The following is a 15,032-nucleotide window of genomic DNA, read 5'->3' on the forward strand; positions in this document are numbered from 1 at the left end:
GCTCTCCTTCAAGCCGCGTGTGTGTGTGTACGTGTGTGTGTCTGTGTGTGTGTGTGTGTGTGTGTCTCAGTGGGTGAGTCTGTGTGTGTGTGTGTGTGTGTGTGTGTCTGAGTGGGTGAGTCTGTGTGTGTGTGTGTGTGTGCGCGCGTGCGTGCGTGTGCGAGCGAGCGCCGGCGCGTGCGAGCGCGCCCGGGTGTGTCTGTGTGTGGGGGAGTGGATTTGCTCCTGGTGGTGGCGGGGTGTGTCTGGGTTTCTCTCAGCCCCTCTCACCCGGGATCAGGCCGCCGCCTCTAGTGGCAGCCCGGGGCAAAGCGGGGCCACCCCCCCGACCCGCTACCCGCCCCCGCGCCCTCTTGCCCACCGGCCGGACCGGCCTTGGTCGGGACACGCGACCGTGCTGGGGGCGTTGGGAGAGAAAGGCCCCGCGCGGCCCGGCCGGCTGGTCGCCCTTGGCCAGCCCTGACGGCTCCGGGTGGGTGGGGCAAGAGGGGGCCTCGCGGGAGCGCCTGAGCGGCGACGGACGCAAAACGCCACCTCCGCGGCAGGGCGGAGGACCAGGAGGGGGTCCCGGGATCGTGGGCCCTGGGCCCTGACGCCTCGGAGCACTCCCTGTTCCGAGCGGGCCCCATGTGGTGGAAGCTCGGGAGCTGGGGAGCCGGGGGAAGGCCGCGGGCGAGCGGCTCGGGGGTCCCCGATCCGAGCCCCGCGGCCCCGGGCTGGCGGTGACGGCTGCAATCCGGCGGGCATGGCTGGGCCGGGCTCTTGGGGCAGCCAGGCGCCTGTCTCGGCGTCTACGGCCATACCACCCTGAACGCGCCCGATCTCGTCTGATCTCGGAAGCTAAGCAGGGTCGGGCCTGGTTAGTACTTGGATGGGAGACCGCCTGGGAATACCGGGTGCTGTAGGCTTTTTCTTTGGCTTTTTGCTTTTTCTTTCCTCTTCTTCCAGACGGAGTCTCGCTCTGTCGCCCAGGCTGGAGTGCAGCGGCGCCATCTCGGCTCACTGCAAGCTCCGCCTCCCGGGTTCACGCCCTTCTCCGGCCCCAGCCTCCCGAGTAGCTGGGACTGCAGGCGCCCGCCACCACGCCCGGCTGATTTTTTTTCTATTTTGCGTAGAGACGGGGTTTCACCCTGTTAGCCGGGATGGTCTCCACCTCCTCACCTGGTGATCCACCCGCCTCGGCCTCCCACCCACAGTGCTGGGATTACAGGCGGGAGCCACCGCGCCCACCCGGCCTGCTGCAGGCTTTTTTGGCTTCCCCGCTGCCTCCCTTCCCCCTACAGTCGCCATGCTCCCCAACCTCCCCTCGCTCTGCTCCCCCTTTATCGCCCACCTACACCTCCGCCGCAGCCCAGCCGGAGACCTCCTCCTGGGGGTCCGCCCCTACTGCACGCCGGGCAGCAGCATCCCACCGCTTCCGCCTCGCCGCCGCCCCGCCAGGAGCCCGGCTCCAGCCTGGGAGGGCAGGGGGCCGGACCCCAGAGCCGCAGGCGCGGGTCCCCTGCCGTTCGCGGTGCCTTCCCGCTCCCGGAACGCCCAGGCCATTCAATTCACCCACCGGGCGGCGCGCCGTCGTCGCAACCTTCCAAACCGGGGGAGAGGCGGGCAGGGGCAGCGGGTGCCACAGGCGCCAGCCCAGACCTCGGCTCCGGAACGCACGGGCTGCTTCACCCGGGGGAAGGACATTGCTTCGCCAGCCACCAGGAAAACAGTCCCTGTGCACCCGGATTCCCAACGGCCCCCCACTTCGTGTCAACACCAGTCCCGAGGACACGCCAGAGACCCAGGCCTCCGGCCCCGCCCGGTGCCACGGCTCCCGCCAAACGGGCGGGCGGGCGCACTCTGCAAATCCCGGGGCCCGCCACCAGGCACCCAGAGCACAGGGTGGTGCCAAGAAAGGAAGGAACCTACGAAACCCACCTCCAAAGCAAGCAATTCAGCCAAGTAAAAGCCCGTCTCAGCGCTCCGTTGGTCCTCTCACAGGGACCGCCTGGCCCCCGTGTTCTGGCGCAGCCCAAGCCCCCTCCACCCTATCCCGGCCTGCTCAAAAGGGCGCTGCCTACCGGAGCCGGGCGCTTCCTCTCGAAGGCTCTATCGCTCTCGCTCTCTAGCTCCCTCCGCCACTCTCTTCTAGGTTTCCCCCTGGACCTCGCGCTACTTCTGCCGTCTTCCCTCTGTCTCTCTGTCTCTCTCTCTTTCTCTGTCCCTGTCTCTTTCTCAGCCTCTCTGTCTGTCTCCTTCCCTCTCCCCCTCCCCTGTCTCTCTCGATCGCTGTCTCTCTCCCTCCCTCGGTTTCTATCTCTCCATCCATCTCGTCCTTGCTCTCCTTCAAGCCGCGTGTGTGTGTGTACGTGTGTGTGTCTGTGTGTGTGTGTGTGTGTGTCTCAGTGGGTGAGTCTGTGTGTGTGTGTGTGTGTGTGTGTGTGTCTGAGTGGGTGAGTCTGTGTGTGTGTGTGTGTGTGCGCGCGTGCGTGCGTGTGCGAGCGAGCGCCGGCGCGTGTGAGCGCGCCCGGGTGTGTCTGTGTGTGGGGGAGTGGATTTGCTCCTGGTGGTGGCGGGGTGTGTCTGGGTTTCTCTCAGCCCCTCTCACCCGGGATCAGGCCGCCGCCTCTAGTGGCAGCCCGGGGCAAAGCGGGGCCACCCCCCCGACCCGCTACCCGCCCCCGCGCCCTCTTGCCCACCGGCCGGACCGGCCTTGGTCGGGACACGCGACCGTGCTGGGGGCGTTGGGAGAGAAAGGCCCCGCGCGGCCCGGCCGGCTGGTCGCCCTTGGCCAGCCCTGACGGCTCCGGGTGGGTGGGGCAAGAGGGGGCCTCGCGGGAGCGCCTGAGCGGCGAGGGACGCAAAACGCCACCTCCGCGGCAGGGCGGAGGACCAGGAGGGGGTCCCGGGATCGTGGGCCCTGGGCCCTGACGCCTCGGAGCACTCCCTGTTCCGAGCGGGCCCCATGTGGTGGAAGCTCGGGAGCTGGGGAGCCGGGGGAAGGCCGCGGGCGAGCGGCTCGGGGGTCCCCGATCCGAGCCCCGCGGCCCCGGGCTGGCGGTGACGGCTGCAATCCGGCGGGCATGGCTGGGCCGGGCTCTTGGGGCAGCCAGGCGCCTGTCTCGGCGTCTACGGCCATACCACCCTGAACGCGCCCGATCTCGTCTGATCTCGGAAGCTAAGCAGGGTCGGGCCTGGTTAGTACTTGGATGGGAGACCGCCTGGGAATACCGGGTGCTGTAGGCTTTTTCTTTGGCTTTTTGCTTTTTCTTTCCTCTTCTTCCAGACGGAGTCTCGCTCTGTCGCCCAGGCTGGAGTGCAGCGGCGCCATCTCGGCTCACTGCAAGCTCCGCCTCCCGGGTTCACGCCCTTCTCCGGCCCCAGCCTCCCGAGTAGCTGGGACTGCAGGCGCCCGCCACCACGCCCGGCTGATTTTTTTTCTATTTTGGGTAGAGACGGGGTTTCACCCTGTTAGCCGGGATGGTCTCTACCTCCTCACCTGGTGATCCACCCGCCTCGGCCTCCCACCCACAGTGCTGGGATTACAGGCGGGAGCCACCGCGCCCGCCCGGCCTGCTGCAGGCTTTTTTGGCTTCCCCGCTGCCTCCCTTCCCCCTACGGTCACCATGCTCCCCAACCTCCCCTCGCTCTGCTCCCCCTTTATCGCCCACCTACACCTCCGCCGCAGCCCAGCCGGAGACCTCCTCCTGGGGGTCCGCCCCTACTGCACGCCGGGCAGCAGCATCCCACCGCTTCCGCCTCGCCGCCGCCCCGCCAGGAGCCCGGCTCCAGCCTGGGAGAGCAGGGGGCCGGACCCCAGAGCCGCAGGCGCGGGTCCCCTGCCGTTCGCGGTGCCTTCCCGCTCCCGGAACGCCCAGGCCATTCAATTCACCCACCGGGCGGCGCGCCGTCGTCGCAACCTTCCAAACCGGGCGAAGGGGCGGGCAGGGGCAGCGGGTGCCACAGGCGCCAGCCCAGACCTCGGCTCCGGAACGCACGGGCTGCTTCACCCGGGGGAAGGACATTGCTTCGCCAGCCACCAGGAAAACAGTCCCTGTGCACCCGGATTCCCAACGGCCCCCCACTTCGTGTCAACACCAGTCCCGAGGACACGCCAGAGACCCAGGCCTCCGGCCCCGCCCGGTGCCACGGCTCCCGCCAAACGGGCGGGCGGGCGCACTCTGCAAATCCCGGGGCCCGCCGCCAGGCACCCAGAGCACAGGGTGGTGCCAAGAAAGGAAGGAACCTACGAAACCCACCTCCAAAGCAAGCAATTCAGCCAAGTAAAAGCCCGTCTCAGCGCTCCGTTGGTCCTCTCACAGGGACCGCCTGGCCCCCGTGTTCTGGCGCAGCCCAAGCCCCCTCCACCCTATCCCGGCCTGCTCAAAAGGGCGCTGCCTACCGGAGACGGGCGCTTCCTCTCGAAGGCTCTATCGCTCTCGCTCTCTAGCTCCCTCCGCCTCTCTCTTCTAGGTTTCCCCCTGGACCTCGCGCTACTTCTGTCGTCTTCCCTCTGTCTCTCTGTCTCTCTCTCTTTCTCTGTCCCTGTCTCTTTCTCAGCCTCTCTGTCTGTCTCCTTCCCTCTCCCCCTCCCCTGTCTCTCTCGATCGCTGTCTCTCTCCCTCCCTCGGTTTCTATCTCTCCATCCATCTCGTCCTTGCTCTCCTTCAAGCCGCGTGTGTGTGTGTACGTGTGTGTGTGTCTGTGTGTGTGTGTGCGTCTGAGTGGGTGAGTCTGTGTGTGTGTGTGTGTGTGTGTGCGTGTTCGCGCGCGCGTGCGTGCGTGCGTGTGCGAGCGAGCGCCCGCGCGTGCGAGCGCACCCGGGTGTGTCTGTGTGTGGGGGAGTGGATTTGCTCCTGGTGGTGGCGGGGTGTGTCTGGGTTTCTCTCAGCCCCTCTCACCCGGGATCAGGCCGCCGCCTCTAGTGGCAGCCCGGGGCAAAGCGGGGCCACCCCCCCGACACGCTACCCGCCCCCGCGCCCTCTTGCCCACCGGCCGGACGGGCCTTGGTCGGGACACGCGACCGTGCTGGGGGCGTTGGGAGAGAAAGGCCCCGCGCGGCCCGGCCGGCTGGTCGCCCTTGGCCAGCCCTGACGGCTCCGGGTGGGTGGGGCAAGAGGGGGCCTCGCGGGAGCGCCTGAGCGGCGAGGGACGCAAAACGCCACCTCCGCGGCAGGGCGGAGGACCAGGAGGGGGTCCCGGGATCGTGGGCCCTGGGCCCTGACGCCTCGGAGCACTCCCTGTTCCTAGCGGGCCCCATGTGGTGGAAGCTCGGGAGCTGGGGAGCCGGGGGAAGGCCCCGGGCGAGGGGCTCGGGGGTCCCCGATCCGAGCCCCGCGGCCCCGGGCTGGCGGTGACGGCTGCAATCCGGCGGGCATGGCTGGGCCGGGCTCTTGGGGCAGCCAGGCGCCTGTCTCCGCGTCTACGGCCATAGCAACCTGAATGCGCCCGATCTCGTCTGATCTCGGAAGCTAAGCAGGGTCGGGCCTGGTTAGTACTTGGATGGGAGACCGCCTGGGAATACCGGGTGCTGTAGGCTTTTTCTTTGGCTTTTTGCTTTTTCTTTCCTCTTCTTCCAGACGGAGTCTCGCTCTGTCGCCCAGGCTGGAGTGCAGCGGCGCCATCTCGGCTCACTGCAAGCTCCGCCTCCCGGGTTCACGCCCTTCTCCGGCCCCAGCCTCCCGAGTAGCTGGGACTGCAGGCGCCCGCCACCACGCCCGGCTGATTTTTTTTCTATTTTGCGTAGAGACGGGGTTTCACCCTGTTAGCCGGGATGGTCTCCACCTCCTCACCTGGTGATCCACCCGCCTCGGCCTCCCACCCACAGTGCTGGGATTACAGGCGGGAGCCACCGCGCCCGCCCGGCCTGCTGCAGGCTTTTTTGGCTTCCCCGCTGCCTCCCTTCCCCCTACAGTCGCCATGCTCCCCAACCTCCCCTCGCTCTGCTCCCCCTTTATCGCCCACCTACACCTCCGCCGCAGCCCAGCCGGGGACCTCCTCCTGGGGGTCCGCCCCTACTGCACGCCGGGCAGCAGCATCCCACCGCTTCCGCCTCGCCGCCGCCCCGCCAGGAGCCCGGCTCCAGCCTGGGAGGGCAGGGGGCCGGACCCCAGAGCCGCAGGCGCGGGTCCCCTGCCGTTCGCGGTGCCTTCCCGCTCCCGGAACGCCCAGGCCATTCAATTCACCCACCGGGCGGCGCGCCGTCGTCGCAACCTTCCAAACCGGGGGAAGGGGCGGGCAGGGTCAGCGGGTGCCACAGGCGCCAGCCCAGACCTCGGCTCCGGAACGCACGGGCTGCTTCACCCGGGGGAAGGACATTGCTTCGCCAGCCACCAGGAAAACTGTCCCTGTGCACCCGGATTCCCAACGGCCCCCCACTTCGTGTCAACACCAGTCCCGAGGACACGCCAGAGACCCAGGCCTCCGGCCCCGCCCGGTGCCACGGCTCCCGCCAAACGGGCGGGCGGGCGCACTCTGCAAATCCCGGGGCCCGCCGCCAGGCACCCAGAGCACAGGGTGGTGCCAAGAAAGGAAGGAACCTACGAAACCCACCTCCAAAGCAAGCAATTCAGCCAAGTAAAAGCCCGTCTCAGCGCTCCGTTGGTCCTCTCACAGGGACCGCCTGGCCCCCGTGTTCTGGCGCAGCCCAAGCCCCCTCCACCCTATCCCGGCCTGCTCAAAAGGGCGCTGCCTACCGGAGCCGGGCGCTTCCTCTCGAAGGCTCTATCGCTCTCGCTCTCTAGCTCCCTCCGCCACTCTCTTCTAGGTTTCCCCCTGGACCTCGCGCTACTTCTGCCGTCTTCCCTCTGTCTCTCTGTCTCTCTCTCTTTCTCTGTCCCTGTCTCTTTCTCAGCCTCTCTGTCTCTCTCCTTCCCTCTCCCCCTCCCCTGTCTCTCTCGATCGCTGTCTCTCTCCCTCCCTCGGTTTCTATCTCTCCATCCATCTCGTCCTTGCTCTCCTTCAAGCCGCGTGTGTGTGTGTACGTGTGTGTGTGTCTGTGTGTGTGTGTGTGCGTCTGAGTGGGTGAGTCTGTGTGTGTGTGTGTGTGTGTGTGTGCGTGTTCGCGCGTGCGTGCGTGCGTGCGTGTGCGAGCGAGCGCCCGCGCGTGCGAGCGCGCCCGGGTGTGTCTGTGTGTGGGGGAGTGGATTTGCTCCTGGTGGTGGCGGGGTGTGTCTGGGTTTCTCTCAGCCCCTCTCACCCGGGATCAGGCCGCCGCCTCTAGTGGCAGCCCGGGGCAAAGCGGGGCCACCCCCCCGACCCGCTACCCGCCCCCGCGCCCTCTTGCCCACCGGCCGGACGGGCCTTGGTCGGGACACGCGACCGTGCTGGGGGCGTTGGGAGAGAAAGGCCCCGCGCGGCCCGGCCGGCTGGTCGCCCTTGGCCAGCCCTGACGGCTCCGGGTGGGTGGGGCAAGAGGGGGCCTCGCGGGAGAGCCTGAGCGGCGAGGGACCCAAAACGCCACCTCCGCGGCAGGGCGGAGGACCAGGAGGGGGTCCCGGGATCGTGGGCCCTGGGCCCTGACGCCTCGGAGCACTCCCTGTTCCGAGCGGGCCCCATGTGGTGGAAGCTCGGGAGCTGGGGAGCCGGGAGAAGGCCGCGGGCGAGCGGCTCGGGGGTCCCCGATCCGAGCCCCGCGGCCCCGGGCTGGCGGTGACGGCTGCAATCCGGCGGGCATGGCTGGGCCGGGCTCTTGGGGCAGCCAGGCGCCTGTCTCGGCGTCTACGGCCATACCACCCTGAACGCGCCCGATCTCGTCTGATCTCGGAAGCTAAGCAGGGTCGGGCCTGGTTAGTACTTGGATGGGAGACCGCCTGGGAATACCGGGTGCTGTAGGCTTTTTCTTTGGCTTTTTGCTTTTTCTTTCCTCTTCTTCCAGACGGAGTCTCGCTCTGTCGCCCAGGCTGGAGTGCAGCGGCGCCATCTCGGCTCACTGCAAGCTCCGCCTCCCGGGTTCACGCCCTTCTCCGGCCCCAGCCTCCCGAGTAGCTGGGACTGCAGGCGCCCGCCACCACGCCCGGCTGACTTTTTTTCTATTTTGCGTAGAGACGGGGTTTCACCCTGTTAGCCGGGATGGTCTCCACCTCCTCACCTGGTGATCCACCCGCCTCGGCCTCCCACCCACAGTGCTGGGATTACAGGCGGGAGCCACCGCGCCCGCCCGGCCTGCTGCAGGCTTTTTTGGCTTCCCCGCTGCCTCCCTTCCCCCTACAGTCGCCATGCTCCCCAACCTCCCCTCGCTCTGCTCCCCCTTTATCGCCCACCTACACCTCCGCCGCAGCCCAGCCGGGGACCTCCTCCTGGGGGTCCGCCCCTACTGCACGCCGGGCAGCAGCATCCCACCGCTTCCGCCTCGCCGCCGCCCCGCCAGGAGCCCGGCTCCAGCCTGGGAGGGCAGGGGGCCGGACCCCAGAGCCGCAGGCGCGGGTCCCCTGCCGTTCGCGGTGCCTTCCCGCTCCCGGAACGCCCAGGCCATTCAATTCACCCACCAGGCGGCGCGCCGTCGTCGCAACCTTCCAAACCGGGGGAAGGGGCGGGCAGGGGCAGCGGGTGCCACAGGCGCCAGCCCAGACCTCGGCTCCGGAACGCACGGGCTGCTTCACCCGGGGGAAGGACATTGCTTCGCCAGCCACCAGGAAAACTGTCCCTGTGCACCCGGATTCCCAACGGCCCCCCACTTCGTGTCAACACCAGTCCCGAGGACACGCCAGAGACCCAGGCCTCCGGCCCCGCCCGGTGCCACGGCTCCCGCCAAACGGGCGGGCGGGCGCACTCTGCAAATCACGGGGCCCGCCGCAAGGCACCCAGAGCACAGGGTGGTGCCAAGAAAGGAAGGAACCTACGAAACCCACCTCCAAAGCAAGCAATTCAGCCAAGTAAAAGCCCGTCTCAGCGCTCCGTTGGTCCTCTCACAGGGACCGCCTGGCCCCCGTGTTCTGGCGCAGCCCAAGCCCCCTCCACCCTATCCCGGCCTGCTCAAAAGGGCGCTGCCTACCGGAGCCGGGCGCTTCCTCTCGAAGGCTCTATCGCTCTCGCTCTCTAGCTCCCTCCGCCTCTCTCTTCTAGGTTTCCCCCTGGACCTCGCGCTACTTCTGTCGTCTTCCCTCTGTCTCTCTGTCTCTCTCTCTTTCTCTGTCCCTGTCTCTTTCTCAGCCTCTCTGTCTGTCTCCTTCCCTCTCCCCCTCCCCTGTCTCTCTCGATCGCTGTCTCTCTCCCTCCCTCGGTTTCTATCTCTCCATCCATCTCGTCCTTGCTCTCCTTCAAGCCGCGTGTGTGTGTGTACGTGTGTGTGTCTGTGTGTGTGTGTGTGTGTGTGTGTCTCAGTGGGTGAGTCTGTGTGTGTGTGTGTGTGTCTGAGTGGGTGAGTCTGTGTGTGTGTGTGTGTGTGCGCGCTTGCGTGCGTGTGCGAGCGAGCGCCGGCGCGTGCGAGCGCGCCCGGGTGTGTCTGTGTGTGGGGGAGTGGATTTGCTCCTGGTGGTGGCGGGGTGTGTCTGGGTTTCTCTCAGCCCCTCTCACCCGGGATCAGGCCGCCGCCTCTAGTGGCAGCCCGGGGCAAAGCGGGGCCACCCCCCCGACCCGCTACCCGCCCCCGCGCCCTCTTGCCCACCGGCCGGACCGGGCTTGGTCGGGACACGCGACCGTGCTGGGGGCGTTGGGAGAGAAAGGCCCCGCGCGGCCCGGCCGGCTGGTCGCCCTTGGCCAGCCCTGACGGCTCCGGGTGGGTGGGGCAAGAGGGGGCCTCGCGGGAGCGCCTGAGCGGCGAGGGACGCAAAACGCCACCTCCGCGGCAGGGCGGAGGACCAGGAGGGGGTCCCGGGATCGTGGGCCCTGGGCCCTGACGCCTCGGAGCACTCCCTGTTCCGAGCGGGCCCCATGTGGTGGAAGCTCGGGAGCTGGGGAGCCGGGGGAAGGCCCCGGGCGAGGGGCTCGGGGGTCCCCGATCCGAGCCCCGCGGCCCCGGGCTGGCGGTGACGGCTGCAATCCGGCGGGCATGGCTGGGCCGGGCTCTTGGGGCAGCCAGGCGCCTGTCTCGGCGTCTACGGCCATACCACCCTGAACGCGCCCGATCTCGTCTGATCTCGGAAGCTAAGCAGGGTCGGGCCTGGTTAGTACTTGGATGGGAGACCGCCTGGGAATACCGGGTGCTGTAGGCTTTTTCTTTGGCTTTTTGCTTTTTCTTTCCTCTTCTTCCAGACGGAGTCTCGCTCTGTCGCCCAGGCTGGAGTGCAGCGGCGCCATCTCGGCTCACTGCAAGCTCCGCCTCCCGGGTTCACGCCCTTCTCCGGCCCCAGCCTCCCGAGTAGCTGGGACTGCAGGCGCCCGCCACCACGCCCGGCTGATTTTTTTTCTATTTTGCGTAGAGACGGGGTTTCACCCTGTTAGCCGGGATGGTCTCCACCTCCTCACCTGGTGATCCACCCGCCTCGGCCTCCCACCCACAGTGCTGGGATTACAGGCGGGAGCCACCGCGCCCGCCCGGCCTGCTGCAGGCTTTTTTGGCTTCCCCGCTGCCTCCCTTCCCCCTACAGTCGCCATGCTCCCCAACCTCCCCTCGCTCTGCTCCCCCTTTATCGCCCACCTACACCTCCGCCGCAGCCCAGCCGGGGACCTCCTCCTGGGGGTCCGCCCCTACTGCACGCCGGGCAGCAGCATCCCACCGCTTCCGCCTCGCCGCCGCCCCGCCAGGAGCCCGGCTCCAGCCTGGGAGGGCAGGGGGCCGGACCCCAGAGCCGCAGGCGCGGGTCCCCTGCCGTTCGCGGTGCCTTCCCGCTCCCGGAACGCCCAGGCCATTCAATTCACCCACCGGGCGGCGCGCCGTCGTCGCAACCTTCCAAACCGGGGGAAGGGGCGGGCAGGGTCAGCGGGTGCCACAGGCGCCAGCCCAGACCTCGGCTCCGGAACGCACGGGCTGCTTCACCCGGGGGAAGGACATTGCTTCGCCAGCCACCAGGAAAACTGTCCCTGTGCACCCGGATTCCCAACGGCCCCCCACTTCGTGTCAACACCAGTCCCGAGGACACGCCAGAGACCCAGGCCTCCGGCCCCGCCCGGTGCCACGGCTCCCGCCAAACGGGCGGGCGGGCGCACTCTGCAAATCCCGGGGCCCGCCGCCAGGCACCCAGAGCACAGGGTGGTGCCAAGAAAGGAAGGAACCTACGAAACCCACCTCCAAAGCAAGCAATTCAGCCAAGTAAAAGCCCGTCTCAGCGCTCCGTTGGTCCTCTCACAGGGACCGCCTGGCCCCCGTGTTCTGGCGCAGCCCAAGCCCCCTCCACCCTATCCCGGCCTGCTCAAAAGGGCGCTGCCTACCGGAGACGGGCGCTTCCTCTCGAAGGCTCTATCGCTCTCGCTCTCTAGCTCCCTCCGCCACTCTCTTCTAGGTTTCCCCCTGGACCTCGCGCTACTTCTGCCGTCTTCCCTCTGTCTCTCTGTCTCTCTCTCTTTCTCTGTCCCTGTCTCTTTCTCAGCCTCTCTGTCTCTCTCCTTCCCTCTCCCCCTCCCCTGTCTCTCTCGATCGCTGTCTCTCTCCCTCCCTCGGTTTCTATCTCTCCATCCATCTCGTCCTTGCTCTCCTTCAAGCCGCGTGTGTGTGTGTACGTGTGTGTGTGTCTGTGTGTGTGTGTGTGCGTCTGAGTGGGTGAGTCTGTGTGTGTGTGTGTGTGTGTGTGTGCGTGTTCGCGCGTGCGTGCGTGCGTGCGTGTGCGAGCGAGCGCCCGCGCGTGCGAGCGCGCCCGGGTGTGTCTGTGTGTGGGGGAGTGGATTTGCTCCTGGTGGTGGCGGGGTGTGTCTGGGTTTCTCTCAGCCCCTCTCACCCGGGATCAGGCCGCCGCCTCTAGTGGCAGCCCGGGGCAAAGCGGGGCCACCCCCCCGACCCGCTACCCGCCCCCGCGCCCTCTTGCCCACCGGCCGGACGGGCCTTGGTCGGGACACGCGACCGTGCTGGGGGCGTTGGGAGAGAAAGGCCCCGCGCGGCCCGGCCGGCTGGTCGCCCTTGGCCAGCCCTGACGGCTCCGGGTGGGTGGGGCAAGAGGGGGCCTCGCGGGAGAGCCTGAGCGGCGAGGGACCCAAAACGCCACCTCCGCGGCAGGGCGGAGGACCAGGAGGGGGTCCCGGGATCGTGGGCCCTGGGCCCTGACGCCTCGGAGCACTCCCTGTTCCGAGCGGGCCCCATGTGGTGGAAGCTCGGGAGCTGGGGAGCCGGGAGAAGGCCGCGGGCGAGCGGCTCGGGGGTCCCCGATCCGAGCCCCGCGGCCCCGGGCTGGCGGTGACGGCTGCAATCCGGCGGGCATGGCTGGGCCGGGCTCTTGGGGCAGCCAGGCGCCTGTCTCGGCGTCTACGGCCATACCACCCTGAACGCGCCCGATCTCGTCTGATCTCGGAAGCTAAGCAGGGTCGGGCCTGGTTAGTACTTGGATGGGAGACCGCCTGGGAATACCGGGTGCTGTAGGCTTTTTCTTTGGCTTTTTGCTTTTTCTTTCCTCTTCTTCCAGACGGAGTCTCGCTCTGTCGCCCAGGCTGGAGTGCAGCGGCGCCATCTCGGCTCACTGCAAGCTCCGCCTCCCGGGTTCACGCCCTTCTCCGGCCCCAGCCTCCCGAGTAGCTGGGACTGCAGGCGCCCGCCACCACGCCCGGCTGACTTTTTTTCTATTTTGCGTAGAGACGGGGTTTCACCCTGTTAGCCGGGATGGTCTCCACCTCCTCACCTGGTGATCCACCCGCCTCGGCCTCCCACCCACAGTGCTGGGATTACAGGCGGGAGCCACCGCGCCCGCCCGGCCTGCTGCAGGCTTTTTTGGCTTCCCCGCTGCCTCCCTTCCCCCTACAGTCGCCATGCTCCCCAACCTCCCCTCGCTCTGCTCCCCCTTTATCGCCCACCTACACCTCCGCCGCAGCCCAGCCGGGGACCTCCTCCTGGGGGTCCGCCCCTACTGCACGCCGGGCAGCAGCATCCCACCGCTTCCGCCTCGCCGCCGCCCCGCCAGGAGCCCGGCTCCAGCCTGGGAGGGCAGGGGGCCGGACCCCAGAGCCGCAGGCGCGGGTCCCCTGCCGTTCGCGGTGCCTTCCCGCTCCCGGAACGCCCAGGCCATTCAATTCACCCACCAGGCGGCGCGCCGTCGTCGCAACCTTCCAAACCGGGGGAAGGGGCGGGCAGGGGCAGCGGGTGCCACAGGCGCCAGCCCAGACCTCGGCTCCGGAACGCACGGGCTGCTTCACCCGGGGGAAGGACATTGCTTCGCCAGCCACCAGGAAAACTGTCCCTGTGCACCCGGATTCCCAACGGCCCCCCACTTCGTGTCAACACCAGTCCCGAGGACACGCCAGAGACCCAGGCCTCCGGCCCCGCCCGGTGCCACGGCTCCCGCCAAACGGGCGGGCGGGCGCACTCTGCAAATCCCGGGGCCCGCCGCAAAGCACCCAGAGCACAGGGTGGTGCCAAGAAAGGAAGGAACCTACGAAACCCACCTCCAAAGCAAGCAATTCAGCCAAGTAAAAGCCCGTCTCAGCGCTCCGTTGGTCCTCTCACAGGGACCGCCTGGCCCCCGTGTTCTGGCGCAGCCCAAGCCCCCTCCACCCTATCCCGGCCTGCTCAAAAGGGCGCTGCCTACCGGAGCCGGGCGCTTCCTCTCGAAGGCTCTATCGCTCTCGCTCTCTAGCTCCCTCCGCCTCTCTCTTCTAGGTTTCCCCCTGGACCTCGCGCTACTTCTGTCGTCTTCCCTCTGTCTCTCTGTCTCTCTCTCTTTCTCTGTCCCTGTCTCTTTCTCAGCCTCTCTGTCTGTCTCCTTCCCTCTCCCCCTCCCCTGTCTCTCTCGATCGCTGTCTCTCTCCCTCCCTCGGTTTCTATCTCTCCATCCATCTCGTCCTTGCTCTCCTTCAAGCCGCGTGTGTGTGTGTACGTGTGTGTGTCTGTGTGTGTGTGTGTGTGTGTGTGTCTCAGTGGGTGAGTCTGTGTGTGTGTGTGTGTGTCTGAGTGGGTGAGTCTGTGTGTGTGTGTGTGTGTGCGCGCGTGCGTGCGTGTGCGAGCGAGCGCCGGCGCGTGCGAGCGCGCCCGGGTGTGTCTGTGTGTGGGGGAGTGGATTTGCTCCTGGTGGTGGCGGGGTGTGTCTGGGTTTCTCTCAGCCCCTCTCACCCGGGATCAGGCCGCCGCCTCTAGTGGCAGCCCGGGGCAAAGCGGGGCCACCCCCCCGACCCGCTACCCGCCCCCGCGCCCTCTTGCCCACCGGCCGGACCGGCCTTGGTCGGGACACGCGACCGTGCTGGGGGCGTTGGGAGAGAAAGGCCCCGCGCGGCCCGGCCGGCTGGTCGCCCTTGGCCAGCCCTGACGGCTCCGGGTGGGTGGGGCAAGAGGGGGCCTCGCGGGAGCGCCTGAGCGGCGAGGGACGCAAAACGCCACCTCCGCGGCAGGGCGGAGGACCAGGAGGGGGTCCCGGGATCGTGGGCCCTGGGCCCTGACGCCTCGGAGCACTCCCTGTTCCGAGCGGGCCCCATGTGGTGGAAGCTCGGGAGCTGGGGAGCCGGGGGAAGGCCCCGGGCGAGGGGCTCGGGGGTCCCCGATCCGAGCCCCGCGGCCCCGGGCTGGCGGTGACGGCTGCAATCCGGCGGGCATGGCTGGGCCGGGCTCTTGGGGCAGCCAGGCGCCTGTCTCGGCGTCTACGGCCATACCACCCTGAACGCGCCCGATCTCGTCTGATCTCGGAAGCTAAGCAGGGTCGGGCCTGGTTAGTACTTGGATGGGAGACCGCCTGGGAATACCGGGTGCTGTAGGCTTTTTCTTTGGCTTTTTGCTTTTTCTTTCCTCTTCTTCCAGACGGAGTCTCGCTCTGTCGCCCAGGCTGGAGTGCAGCGGCGCCATCTCGGCTCACTGCAAGCTCCGCCTCCCGGGTTCACGCCCTTCTCCGGCCCCAGCCTCCCGAGTAGCTGGGACTGCAGGCGCCCGCCACCACGCCCGGCTGATTTTTTTTCTATTTTGCGTAGAGACGGGGTTTCACCCTGTTAGCCGGGATGGTCTCCACCTCCTCACCTGGTGATCCACCCGCCTCGGCCTCCCACCCACA

The 15,032-nt window shown here is 68.0% G+C and overlaps 7 non-coding genes across 7 annotated transcripts; all 7 read left to right on the forward strand.

The window, feature by feature from the left end:
* The first annotated feature begins 789 nt into the window (after positions 1-789).
* Positions 790-908, forward strand: LOC129052591 (5S ribosomal RNA). The gene has a single exon (XR_008517661.1). It is a non-coding gene; the product is annotated as a 5S ribosomal RNA (ribosomal RNA).
* Positions 909-3,109: 2,201 nt separating this feature from the next.
* Positions 3,110-3,228, forward strand: LOC129052592 (5S ribosomal RNA). The gene has a single exon (XR_008517667.1). It is a non-coding gene; the product is annotated as a 5S ribosomal RNA (ribosomal RNA).
* Positions 3,229-5,402: 2,174 nt separating this feature from the next.
* On the forward strand, positions 5,403-5,521 carry LOC129052649 (5S ribosomal RNA). Its single transcript, XR_008517743.1, has one exon. It is a non-coding gene; the product is annotated as a 5S ribosomal RNA (ribosomal RNA).
* A 2,178-nt stretch (positions 5,522-7,699) lies between these two features.
* LOC129052596 (5S ribosomal RNA) lies at positions 7,700-7,818 on the forward strand. The gene has a single exon (XR_008517671.1). It is a non-coding gene; the product is annotated as a 5S ribosomal RNA (ribosomal RNA).
* Positions 7,819-10,014: 2,196 nt separating this feature from the next.
* LOC129052598 (5S ribosomal RNA) lies at positions 10,015-10,133 on the forward strand. The gene has a single exon (XR_008517672.1). It is a non-coding gene; the product is annotated as a 5S ribosomal RNA (ribosomal RNA).
* Positions 10,134-12,311: 2,178 nt separating this feature from the next.
* On the forward strand, positions 12,312-12,430 carry LOC129052599 (5S ribosomal RNA). Its single transcript, XR_008517673.1, has one exon. It is a non-coding gene; the product is annotated as a 5S ribosomal RNA (ribosomal RNA).
* A 2,196-nt stretch (positions 12,431-14,626) lies between these two features.
* LOC129052600 (5S ribosomal RNA) lies at positions 14,627-14,745 on the forward strand. Its single transcript, XR_008517674.1, has one exon. It is a non-coding gene; the product is annotated as a 5S ribosomal RNA (ribosomal RNA).
* The last annotated feature ends 287 nt before the right edge of the window (positions 14,746-15,032 follow it).

The sequence above is a fragment of the Pongo abelii genome, chromosome 1, assembly GCF_028885655.2.
Source record: "Pongo abelii isolate AG06213 chromosome 1, NHGRI_mPonAbe1-v2.0_pri, whole genome shotgun sequence".
Classification (NCBI taxonomy): domain Eukaryota; kingdom Metazoa; phylum Chordata; class Mammalia; order Primates; family Hominidae; genus Pongo; species Pongo abelii.